This window comes from Carya illinoinensis, chromosome 10 (assembly GCF_018687715.1).
Source record: "Carya illinoinensis cultivar Pawnee chromosome 10, C.illinoinensisPawnee_v1, whole genome shotgun sequence".
In the NCBI taxonomy this organism is placed as follows: domain Eukaryota; kingdom Viridiplantae; phylum Streptophyta; class Magnoliopsida; order Fagales; family Juglandaceae; genus Carya; species Carya illinoinensis.
In genome coordinates, this window is record NC_056761.1 from 39,463,382 (window position 1) to 39,475,753 (window position 12,372).

At 31.5% G+C, this 12,372-nt stretch overlaps 1 non-coding gene across 1 annotated transcript; it reads left to right on the top strand.

The window, feature by feature from the left end:
• Nucleotides 1-855: 855 nt before the first annotated feature.
• Nucleotides 856-963, top strand: LOC122280231. The gene has a single exon (XR_006229816.1). It is a non-coding gene; the product is annotated as a small nucleolar RNA R71 (small nucleolar RNA).
• The last annotated feature ends 11,409 nt before the right edge of the window (nt 964-12,372 follow it).

Below are 12,372 nucleotides of genomic sequence, written 5' to 3' on the forward strand. Positions count from 1 at the left end.
TGTAAGGACTTACCACTTCTTGTCATAATGGCATGAACTTCTTTTAAATTTTTTTGTGCCATATGCTGACCTTGGGGTGTAGATTGAGCTTGAGAAGGAAACTTGCCACGCTCATTCACACTCAAGGAGCTCATTATCTTGGATATATGACTATTTATCTCTTTGTTTTCTTCAACAACCTGCATAATCAAAGATTCAAACTTTTGATTAGTTTTACTATGTGCCTCAATAAAAGCATGCAAAGTGTCTTCTAAAGGACTCCTAGAAGATGAAGGTGCATGATATGGTGCAGGATATGATCTAGGGGGTTGTGCAGGCGGCTGGTTTTCAGATTTCCAATTAAAATTGGGGTGATTACGCCACTCAGGATTGTAGGTATTAGAGAAATGTGTAAAAGGCTTCTTGTACATACCTAAGGCATTACATTGTTCCTCATACATCCCTCTCATCTCAGCAAATGTGGGACACTCTTGGGCAAGGTGATCTACCCTGCCACACACAAAACATGGTCCAAAAGACTCTGCATGATTAGTCACGTGTGTTGGCTTTAAGTCTTTATTCTTCAACACCTCTAGCTCCCTAGTGAGCATCTCAACCTTAGCCTTTAGGTTATCTTCTTCTTTGAGATGATAAATTCCACTACCATTTAGGTTTCCTGCAGGTCGTGACCTATTTGTGCTCTCAGTAGCACTAGGTCCAGTCCAAGTGTGAGCTTTTTCAGCAAGCTCATTGAGGTATTCTATGGCCTCATCAGGATCTTTCTGTAAGAACTCACCATTACACATCATCTCCACAAATTGACGCTCTCCAGGTGTAAGTCCCTCATAAAAATAGCTCACTAAGCGCCACTTCTCATACCCATGGTGAGGACACATACTCAATAGCTCCTTAAATCTCTCCCAAGACTGATACAAAGTCTTACTGTCCTTTTGTACAAAGGTGGAGATTTGCCTTTTTAAAGCATTGGTCTTATGTTGGGGAAAGTATTTATTAAAAAAGACCTGAGTCATCTCATTCCATGACCCAATAAATCGTGATCTCAAAGAGTGTAGCCAACTCTTAACTCTATCCTTCAAAGAGAAAGGAAAGAACTTAAGTCTCACAATGTCATCAGTTGCATTTTGACTATGAAAAGTCGCAACTACTTCCTCAAACTCCCTAATGTGCACATATGGATTTTCATTTTCCAAGCCATGAAAAGTAGGGAGTAACTGTATCATCCTTGTTTTAAAATCCAATTGGCGAATATTAGCTGGAAACATGATGCATGATGGTGTGGCTGTGCGTGTAGGGTGGAGGTAATCCTGAAGGGTCCTAGTGGGTTGATCTTCATGTTCACTCATTTTCTCAAAATTAGAAGAATTATCAAACAAATGATCAGAAAAATTAAACTCTGACTCTAACACAGGTCTACAAGCAAACCGACCCAAGGCGTCTCTATACCTGTGCATGCAAGGTAGAGAAAAACCCAACACTAAAAAAAAAACTACAAAAAGAAAAAGAAAATAAAAAAAAAGATGCAGCAAGCTAAAATAGGGAACGAAGTTACCGCCTTTACAAACTGTTGAAAAGAAAAACTATCTCAAAATTCTTCTACCGTCTCCCCGGCAACGGCGCCAAAATTTGATTACGCCCAAAGAATAACGCGGTAGTTGTAGCACAGCTTTGGGGTGTCGATTCCACAGGGAGACAAATTAAAATAATAGCAAGAAGAACAAAGAAACTAAAGAAAAAATATTAAATAAGTAATAGAGAACAAAGATTAATTTTAAATGTAAATTCAAGTAAAGCAAAGTGATTAACAGAAAAAGTACTCAAATTTGACAAACAGTAGAGCGTCGGGAATCTCTTGCACAAATCTGGTATTTTAATTATTCTTAATTCATTGGATAACCCAATTAGGAACTCAATTCTCACAATTCCCAATCGGAATGTATAGATTTATAAACCAGACTTAAATCAAATGTAACCCTTTGAAAAAACATTCACCACTTTTAAAAAACGTGCATTACTACTCCTATTGATAAAATCCAATGACGACAATATACTCAGGAAGCGATATTGCAGAAAAAAACTAAATCAATATAGATAAATAATTGATCCAAACATAATCAAAGAACTAATCCATTCAATAGAAAAAGCATGACTGAATCCATAAACAGAATAAATTCTATGATTATTCGGAGAAGAAAACATCAACGATGAATTGAGAATGATAAAACAAAAGAGTTTTAGCAATTGAAAATCAAATACATAAATTAACAATAAATTAGAAATACCATCTAATGTGCAAGTTCATCCCTAACCCTACTTGAGAATTTAGTTACCCATAAATATAATGGACAACAAAAATTTCCAGAGAAAACTGAAGCGAACGGTGGCCATGGAAGTGATTTTCTCCTCTTTTCAGATCTGCCTCTTGTGCCTCTTCCTCTCCCCCATTTCGTGCTAATGATATGCTTATATAGGGTAAGAAAGAAACCCTAATGTCCTCTTGATTTCCGCATAAAAAAATCGCCTAAATTTTAGGACTTATCTTGGCAGCCATGTACAGCTTTCAGGAGTTCGAATTTGGAAATCCTTATTAGAGACAAAGTTATAGCCCTTTAAGATAGCTTTCCAATGCATCAAGAATCGCATCAATAGGATATATGAGTAAAAGGATACAGTCAAAAAACTAAAGTATATCCAGACTGTCTCCTAGCGAATTTCGGACTTGGACTTCTTGTGGTTTCATTTTGTGATTTTTTTTCTTTTTCTTTTCTTCCAAATTGCTCTCAAACCCCATGAATGTCCTCTTTTGAATTTGACTGGGCTTGACTTGCTCTTTTATAAACTCTGAAATTAGACATAAAAAAACTGCTTAGGAGTAATCCAACGTAAATAGAAATTCAATTTAAGAATACACATTAATTCCTATGATTTCTATTCACATTTTAGCATTTTAGTCCAATAATAGAGTATATAGAGTGCACTTTCGCACACTCATCACATTCACACTTCTAATTTCTTCTATATTTTTGAGTAGCTGACAGATTATCATCTAAGGATCTTGTGCTTTTTGCCACCCTAGTTCGACTCATATGGTTTAGAAGAAAAACACTAATTCATGATGACCCTTTTCAGTCTCCTAAAGTGTTATATGGGAATGCTGTTAAAGATGTTGAAGATTTCTACAATGCTAATTTCAAGTTAGTAGGGTTTGGCTCTTACAATCCTTTGTCTGCTACTCACTAGGAATCACCTCCATCACCTGGGATGAAAGTGAATTGAGATGTAGTAGTCAGAATTGAGTTTCATAAGATTCATGTAGGTGTGGTGATTAGATATTCAACTTGTTCTGCTTTAGCAAGTCTGATGTAACCTATGGCCTATTGTACTGATCTAGTGTTGGCAGAAGCAAGAGATCTCCTTTCTGCTGTTTTATTATGTCAGGAGTTGGGTCTTGACTCCATTATATTTGAAGGTAATTCCAATCAAGTTGTTACTGATGTCAAGAGAGGTGATGCTTTTGCTGGGAAATTGCAATGTCTTACTTCGGATGTCAGCAGGTTCCTATGCCATTCTCAGTGGAAGATTCAACATGTTAAAAGAGAGTTGAATGGTGTTGCCCATCGTTTAGCACAAACAACATTTAACTTAGAAGTTGAACTATTAAATATTGATTGTATTGCTAAATGCATTAAACCTCTTGTAATGGCTGAAAGCCATATTTCACTTTAATAAGATTGTCTGCTATATTGACTATAAAAAAAAAAAAAAATAGTAATACTAATACTAAATACTATACTACACTAATACTAATGTTATAATATAGTTATAGTGACTTATATGGTTATTTATATAGTGTGGATTACTAATAGTGATAAATTAATATTAGTAGTTATTTAACTACTAATACAATAGTGATATACTATATCACTATATAATGCTATATTGATATAGTATTAGTATAAGCTACTAACACTATAGTGGTTTATATAGTTATTCATATATATATATATAGTGACTTATAGACTTATCGTGGATTACTAATAATATTAGTATTAAAATATATATATATATACACATAATAGTATCATATATGATATAGTATTTGATTATAATTTAACATTATATCAAATGTTATATTAATTTTATGTTATTTAATTATTATGAGTAATAGGTTTCTAAAAATTAATTTTATAGTAATTAGAAATTTAGCATATAAATTATAAAAATTATATATATTATAAAATATTATATATACAAATATTATGTATATATAATATTTTATATATAATTACATATTGTATCTAATATAAAAATATATTTTATATAAAATTAAAATTAATTAAAAATATATATACACGAACAGGTCGGATTCGGTGTCGAAAAGTCCAAAATCGAAACCAGACCGATTCTAGCAAGTTTTTAAAATCTTGAAACCAGTACCGAACCGAACCGATCTAGAACTAGACCAAAACAACCGATTCGGGCCAGTTTACCAGTTTTTTCTTTTAGTCCTACATGGCATAACAACGAACGTCAATAAATATTTTTTGAAACCTAGCAATTAAAAAATTAACTTTGGATTATGTTTACAATTCTAGCTCAATCCCATTGTAACCTCTAATTAGGGGTGTAATCGGTCCAGTTAAGTCAGATTTTGGACAAATTTTGATAGCGAACCAATATACACTGGTTTTGCATTTCGAATATTCGATACCACATCAACTACCCTCATAAATCAGTACTTCCGATTTTATCGGATCTGGTCTGTTTTTAATATATATTAAATCTCTAATGTCTTATACTTGATATATAACAAACAAATTGTTTGTTATAAATGCGAAAAATTAGAGATTACAAGTCAAATTGTAAGATTAAATAACAAATTAATGCGTTAGATATACCTAAAACATTAAAAGAAAAATTATTAAATATTTTTATAATTCCTTCAAGTGAAGAAGAAGAAAGTTCTTCAGAATGAGAAATTTAGCAATTAAAAGAATCAAATCTCTTAGAATAATCTTCTGATAGTGAATTAAAAGAAGACGAGGTACATATTTGTAATTGCTTAGATAAGAATAATTGTATTTGTAATAAAACCATTAATATTCTTTCAAAACATGAAGATATTATATTAGAATTAATTGACAAAATTTATGATCAACAAGAAAGAAAAGATTATTTAACAAAATTAAAAGATACTTTCATTAATCATACTACTTCAACACCACAATCATATAATTTTTCAGAAATAGTAAATAGATTTAAAACAGAAACACAAAAAGTTACATTACGAGACTTACAACAAGAGATTAATAAAATAAAACAAGAAATTTGAAATTTGCAAGATTCTAATATTAAACTTGAAATTTCAAATGAACAATTATTACAAGAAATCATATTATTAAAAATAGATAAAAATATTAATACTCCTAATAAAAAAAAAAAAAAAAGAATGTTCAACAATGGTTTATATAAATGATGTATTAATTTTTTCTTCATCTATTGAATAACATTGAAAACATTTAAATACTTTTGTTCAAATTATTAAACAAAACGGATTAGTTGTTTCGTTACCTAAAATAAAATTATTCCAAAATAAAATTAGGTTTCTTGAACATGATATCTATCAAGGAACTCTTACACCAATTAGTAGAGCAATAGAATTTGTTAATAAATTTCTTGATGAAATAAAAGATAATCAACAATTACAAAGATTTTTAGGAAGCCTTAATATTGTTGCAGATTTTTATCAATCTCTCAGACTATTATGCAAACAATTATTTAAAAGATTTGAAAAGAATCCACCTACATGGATAGAAAAATATACAAATATTATAAAACAGATAAAATCTCATGTTAAGAAATTACTGTGCTTAGGACTCTCATCTCCTCATACTTTTAAAATTGTAGAAACAGAAACCTATGATCTTAGTTAAGTTATGTAGGAACTATGAAACAAAAATTATCAAATGATTCTGAACAAATTATTCGATTCCATTCAAGATGTTGAATCCTGCCCAAAATAATTACAATACTATTAAAAAAGAAATTTTAGTTATTGTATTATGTATTTCTAAATTTCAAGATGATTTGTTGAATCAAAATTTTTTACATAAAATATATTGTAAATCAGCCAATGAAGTTTTGATTAAAGGCTTGAAAAACTTGGCTGTTAAATAAATATTTTCTAGATGGCAAGCTATATTAAGTATTTTTTATTTTAATATTAAACATATTAAAAGAGAATCTAATTTTCTTCCTGATTTTCTATCCTGAGAATTTTCACAGAAAAAATCATGTCATCCTCAAAGTCAAGAATAAGGTCTAAATCTTCTTACGCTAGGCTACCATCTCTTCCCTATCCTTTGCCTTATCCTTTTACCACTCCAAAATCATAGATCGTATTGGAGACATTAGCACAAAATATTAGGCCATCTTAGAATCTATTTTCACCATTAGCATCTTGGAAATTACTAACATATCCCAGGGTTGTTTCTTTCTCTAACCCTTCTCAAATTATCAATCCTCCACTATTATCTCAATCTTTCACATCTCCTATTATCATTAAGACTCACTGGCATCCAGTTTTTCCTATTGAGTCTGAATTTCAGCACCTGTCTGATTCTCAAAAATTACTCAATTCTTTTCTCTTACCAGAATGCATTATTTTCCGCAAAATATTAAGAAAACCCATAATTTTTATAAATTCATATTAATAGATACAAATTCCATTATTCTCTCTGAATCCTTTACTATCTCCAAACTCAACATTCTCCACCCTCATCTCCAATTATTGTTTTTTCACGAAGTCGTCATTAAACAAGTTCTCATCTTGGAACAATGGGAAAAAGTCCCTATTTAACAAGGAAAATTTCTCAACCTTAAAATCTACCTTATTTTGATTATTATGATTACCAGCAGGTATAGACAAAAATGTTTCTTAAGTAAAATAAAAATTTGCTTTATTCTTGATTTCTCCACTTTGATAAATTACACTCCCACAATTGTTTCTACTATGGTGGGAATATTATGGACATGAATCCCTTCTTCCTATTCCTCTCCAAGAAAGATTTCAGATTTTCACTTTACAAAACGATTGTATGCTATCTTTAATACATTGTTCTCCACTTCTTCTCTTTTTACTCAAAACAAAATTAAATTGAATTATGTAGTGGGGAATATGTCATTAAACCTCATCTCTCTCTCAAAAATATTATGTTTTTAGCCCGCCATATCTCTATCAAATGGTGAAAAAAATATAATTATGATCATGTTGTAAAAATATTTTCAAAAATTACCAAAAACCCCTTAAGTTCTAGTCCAAATGAGTAGATTTCAGGCCCAATTAGCATCCATTACTAGCAAAAAAGACTTGAAAAAATTAGCTGAGCTAATGTCACAAGTCTCAAATAGTGACGATGAAGAGGATCCACAATATCAAGTCAGATTATCTCCATTACAGCAAGTAGCAGCGTCATCACCAGTCCAATAGGTCTCTCTTTCTCAAAAGGTCTCTCATTCTCAAGACAATTCATTTTATTATCCATTATTGATGGACTCTCAGGATCTATTTGATCTCGAACTCTCAAATTATGACCCATAGATTATGTGATTCCAGAAGATTATTACTCCTTCAATTATTCGACATGGCAGATTAAAGATGTCAAAATCATTATCTTTTCAAAGGATAAAGACAAATAACTTTGTCCATTATCAAGATTATTGTTTACCGTTCTTATCAGATTATTGTTCAAAAGTCAAGATAAGAAGTTACTATTCAAGAATAGGATAAGGGATTTTGTACATGTTTGAAATCCATACAACACCATCCATTATTTGTTGTGAGAGGAAAAGAAGATATCAGGCATCACATATTATTAGTTTTTACTGTGTTAGTGCCAGACGACACATATTATTAGTCTTTACTAAATTATTGCCAAACAACACATATTATCGATCTATACTGTATAAGTGTCTATAAAAAGAGAATCTGTAAACTAGGAAAGGCATTCAGAATCTCTCATCTGAAGCCATTCCTTCTCTCATCTTTCTCACTTCCAAAATACTCTCTCTCTTTTGTAAACTTTCTTTCATGTCCTCTGCTTCTAATCTTCTTGAGAATTAATCTTCTTATTAGTATAATATCTTTAATGAAGTTAAAATTTTCATATATGATTTTTGTCTTTTATTTTTATTCATGCAAAGGGTAGGTTATACCGCCTATTATTACTGAATTATATTGTTTAAAATATTAATTATATATCTATTATATTATATTATTTATATATCTATTATATTGTTTATATATATCTATTAATTATATAATTACACCATAGTGACTCACTCAAAAATGAGTAGCACTAAAGCTATCCCAAGTGTAAGAAGATGTCGTGTAATAATTAGGAATAAATTCCTAGATCGTCTCCTCAGAGAAAGTTACTTAAAAATCAAACTCGTTGAAAAAGGTGAAAAACTTCACAAGAGAAAATAAAATGATGGTATGTGCAATGGATGAGAGAGGACACTAGTCTTGGACTAGATTCATATTTTTGGATTTTGATTGTCGGATCGGAATGTAAAGGACTAATAGATTAAACTCAGAAATTGATAAAACTAAATTAAGAATTAAACTAAATTAGGAAGTAATTGACAAAACATGCACTGAAATTGAAAAGCCCCAAAATCAATGTTCTAGGGTTCATCATTATGTTCAAATCACAAATTCTCAAATTAAACCACCGTAATTATAATCACTACTAAAATGAAAGTTTAACAAAACGATAAAAATAAATAACATGAATTGAATGAATAACAAATAAATTTCTCAAACGTCTAAATCAAAATTCTCTAAAATAATTCAGAAACTCAAAACTGAAATGAAATAGCAAGTAGGGAATTGAAAAGATCAAACTAGTTAAATGGAGATGAAGATTCGAAGCGGTGGAGGAGGCTGAGCTGTAGTGGCAATTGGACCCCTCAAGGAGTTCTTCAATCTGCTGCAGTGTGAGTGAATGATCCAGTGGAAATTGTGTAGCTGCATGAATGATCGATTGAATGAATCCTCCTCTTTGAATCTGAACGAAAATCAAAGGAAAAATGAATTCTAAGTGTTTCTCTACTCAAAAACTGAGTTTTCCAGCCCAAGAGTCGTCCTAAGATGTAAAAAAAACATATATATACTCTGACGGCGGAATGAACCCTGATTTGTAAAAATGCGATATTCGCTTGAGCGGAGTGTCGAGCAAACATCGAGCGTTCGACTCTGCCTAAGTTCGCTCGAGCGGCCTGTCAAACGAATATCGAGCGTTCGACTCTGCCTGAATTCGCTCGAGTGGAGGCATTTGGCATCTCGCTTCTCGCTCGAGCGATCTCTTTTCCCGCATCTCGCTCGAGCCCACTGACGAGCGGAAGTCGAGCGAAATGTACCATAATCCATATTAATTGGCAGTTGATAAAATTAGAGCAGAAATTCATGCTTTTAATCAATTAAAATCACAACTTTGATTTATTCATTTTTCCATATAAAACCAATGATAAAGTAATGAAAGAATTAATATATATTGGTTCCAAAAGCATTAAAAATGCAATAATTCAACTCAATCACATAGGTGTAATTATACTTTTGAATATATTAAAGGTTCAAATAATTCTATTTCCGATTTCCTTACTTGTGAATTCCAGCAGCAATCATGAGCAAGAAGAAGGATAAAGGAAAATAAATCGTTGTTGCACCACTAAAACATGTTTCAACCAAACTTGCTTCACCCCTAGAAATTGCCAATAGATTTACTACCTTAGGTAGTATTTCTAAACTTAATTCATTTGCTTTAATTGTTTCCACCCTATATGATACTTATGCTAAACCTATTGCATTTGCAAAATCCAACCAATACTTCTTACCTGCTTCAAAAACCCAATATATCAAAAAAATGTGTTCATAGACTCTGTTCTATATTGAACTTCATTGGTCAATAGATACAGACCCATATAAAATTGCTACCAGATACTTTCCCCCAAATTTTCACTAGATCCCGGAGAATCCAACCAAAAATTTCCAGTATTATTCCAGTATAGTATTGGTTCATGATTGAACAGTGAATTCATTCACGTGAAAGCATGGTGTCTGTCATTCGTTGTCTTAAGTTGTTAGCCTGTAAAGTATAGCAGGGATCAGTCATCAGATAGTCTTGGAGTGCCTTCTGAATCATGTCCGAAACAGTTACTGTATGAGGCTACAGAAGATGCTTCAGAATTATCTAAATCAGAACTATCTTCTTTAACTGATTGTTGAAGCAAGTAAATCAGATCATTTTTTGTAAGTCCTTTAAGAACATTCTTTTTTTTAGACTTAAAGGATTTAACAGATTTTTCAGAAGAGGAAGCGGTTGCTTTCTCTTTTGTTGAAGCAGCTGGTGCCTGGATCAGAGAATATCTAGGTGTTGATGATCGGTCAATAGCAGGAAAATCTCCAGAGTTCTTTAGATCTGAAGCAATCTGTGGGAACTCTCTAATAACAACATCAATAATGTTTTGTATGTGAGGAAACCTGTCTCACCACTTGACAAAAGTATATCACATCAATAAATCTCCATTTTTCTCATAAGACCATTTCAAGATCTAGGGAGTTTTTAACCATTTGCAAAAGTGAAGAGAATATGAAAATTTTGCCATATGTCTATCCAGTTTGGCAGGAATTTCATTTTGGAAGCATTTGAAGGCTTGTTGGAGCTCTTCAAGAAAAATCTCAGGGATAAGGCCAAATTGGTGCCACCATTTGTTGAACCATAGGGGAATCTTTCCTTTGATTTTTTTTTTTTTTTTTGTCAAAGTTAAGAAACCATGAGTGGGACATATCAAGCGTTTGAAATAGCATAAATTTGAATCATGCATCGATATAATCATAGTATGTGTAAATTACATCAGAATCAGGGATTTTTTTAAAGTAGATAGATGTGTACCCCAATCTTCCTCGATAATAAGATGGGAAGTATAAGCACTATGGTAGATCAATTTAGATTTGTCAATTTTATCATAGATGAGTTTTATAATAAGGGAATTGGTATGAATCAGTATACTAGACTAATACTAAAGATTTTGAACTGGATTCTTCGAGATCTAGTAAAAATTTGGGGGAAAGTATCTGGTAGCAATTTTATATGGGTCTATATCTATTGATCGGTTAGATTCAATATGGAACAGATTCCATGAACACATTTTTTTGGTATATTGGGTTTTTGAAGCAGGTATGAAGTATTGGTTAGATTTTGTAGATGCAATAGGTTTAGCATAAGGATCATATAGGGTGAAAACAGTTGAAGCAAATTAATTAGATTTAGAAATACTACCTAAGGTAGTAAATTTGTTGGCAATTCCTAGGGGTGAAACAGGTTTGGTTGAAACAGGTTTTAGTGGTGTAACAATGATTTGTTTTCCTTTATCGTTCTTTTTGCTCATGGTTGTTGCATGAATTCATGGTAAGGAAATCAGGAATAGAATTGTCCGAACCTTTAATATATTCAATGCCAAAATCAAATACACTTAAAATAGTTTGCCATCAAGCAAAAATACGTTTCGATGCAATGTTTTGAACATTTTTTTCTAAAACATATTTAGCACTCTTACAATCAATGCACAATAAAAAAATTTCGTTTAACAAATTACTCTGAAATTTTGAAATGCATAGTATTATGGCTAGTATTTTTTTCTTAATAGTACTATAATTATGCTGTGCATGATTCAAGACTCTAGAATGAAATCAAACAATTTGTTCAGATGAGCTTGGTGAAACAATTCATTTCAGAATGCTACTATAACCAATGTCTGAGACATCTGTTTCAACAATTTTGAAAGAATCAAAAGTAGAAATACCAAGGCATGGAAGAGTTTTGACATGTTCCTTGATTTGTTTAACAATATTAGTATGAATATCTGACCATACAAGAGGATTACTATGTAACCTTTCAAATAACGGTTTACATTGTTTCCTCATATTTTGATAGAATTCAGCAACATAATTAAGTGAACCAAGAAATTTTTGTAATTGGTTTTTATCAAGAATGACATTTGAAAATTTGTAAGCAAATTCTATAGCCCTATTGATGGGTTTGATTTTGCTTTCGAAGATATCATAACCAAGGAATCTGATCTTGGTTTGAAACAATTGAATTTTCTTAGTAGAAACAACGAGACCATTTAATCTAATGATATCTAGAAACGAATACAAATGTTTCCAGTGTTTATCAATAGATTTGAAAAATATGAGAATATCATCAATGTAAACAATAGTGAAATGTGTAAAGGAATTGAAAACATCATTCATGATATTTTGGAATTCACTAGGGGCATTTTTTAGACCAAAAGGCATCACATTCTACTCAT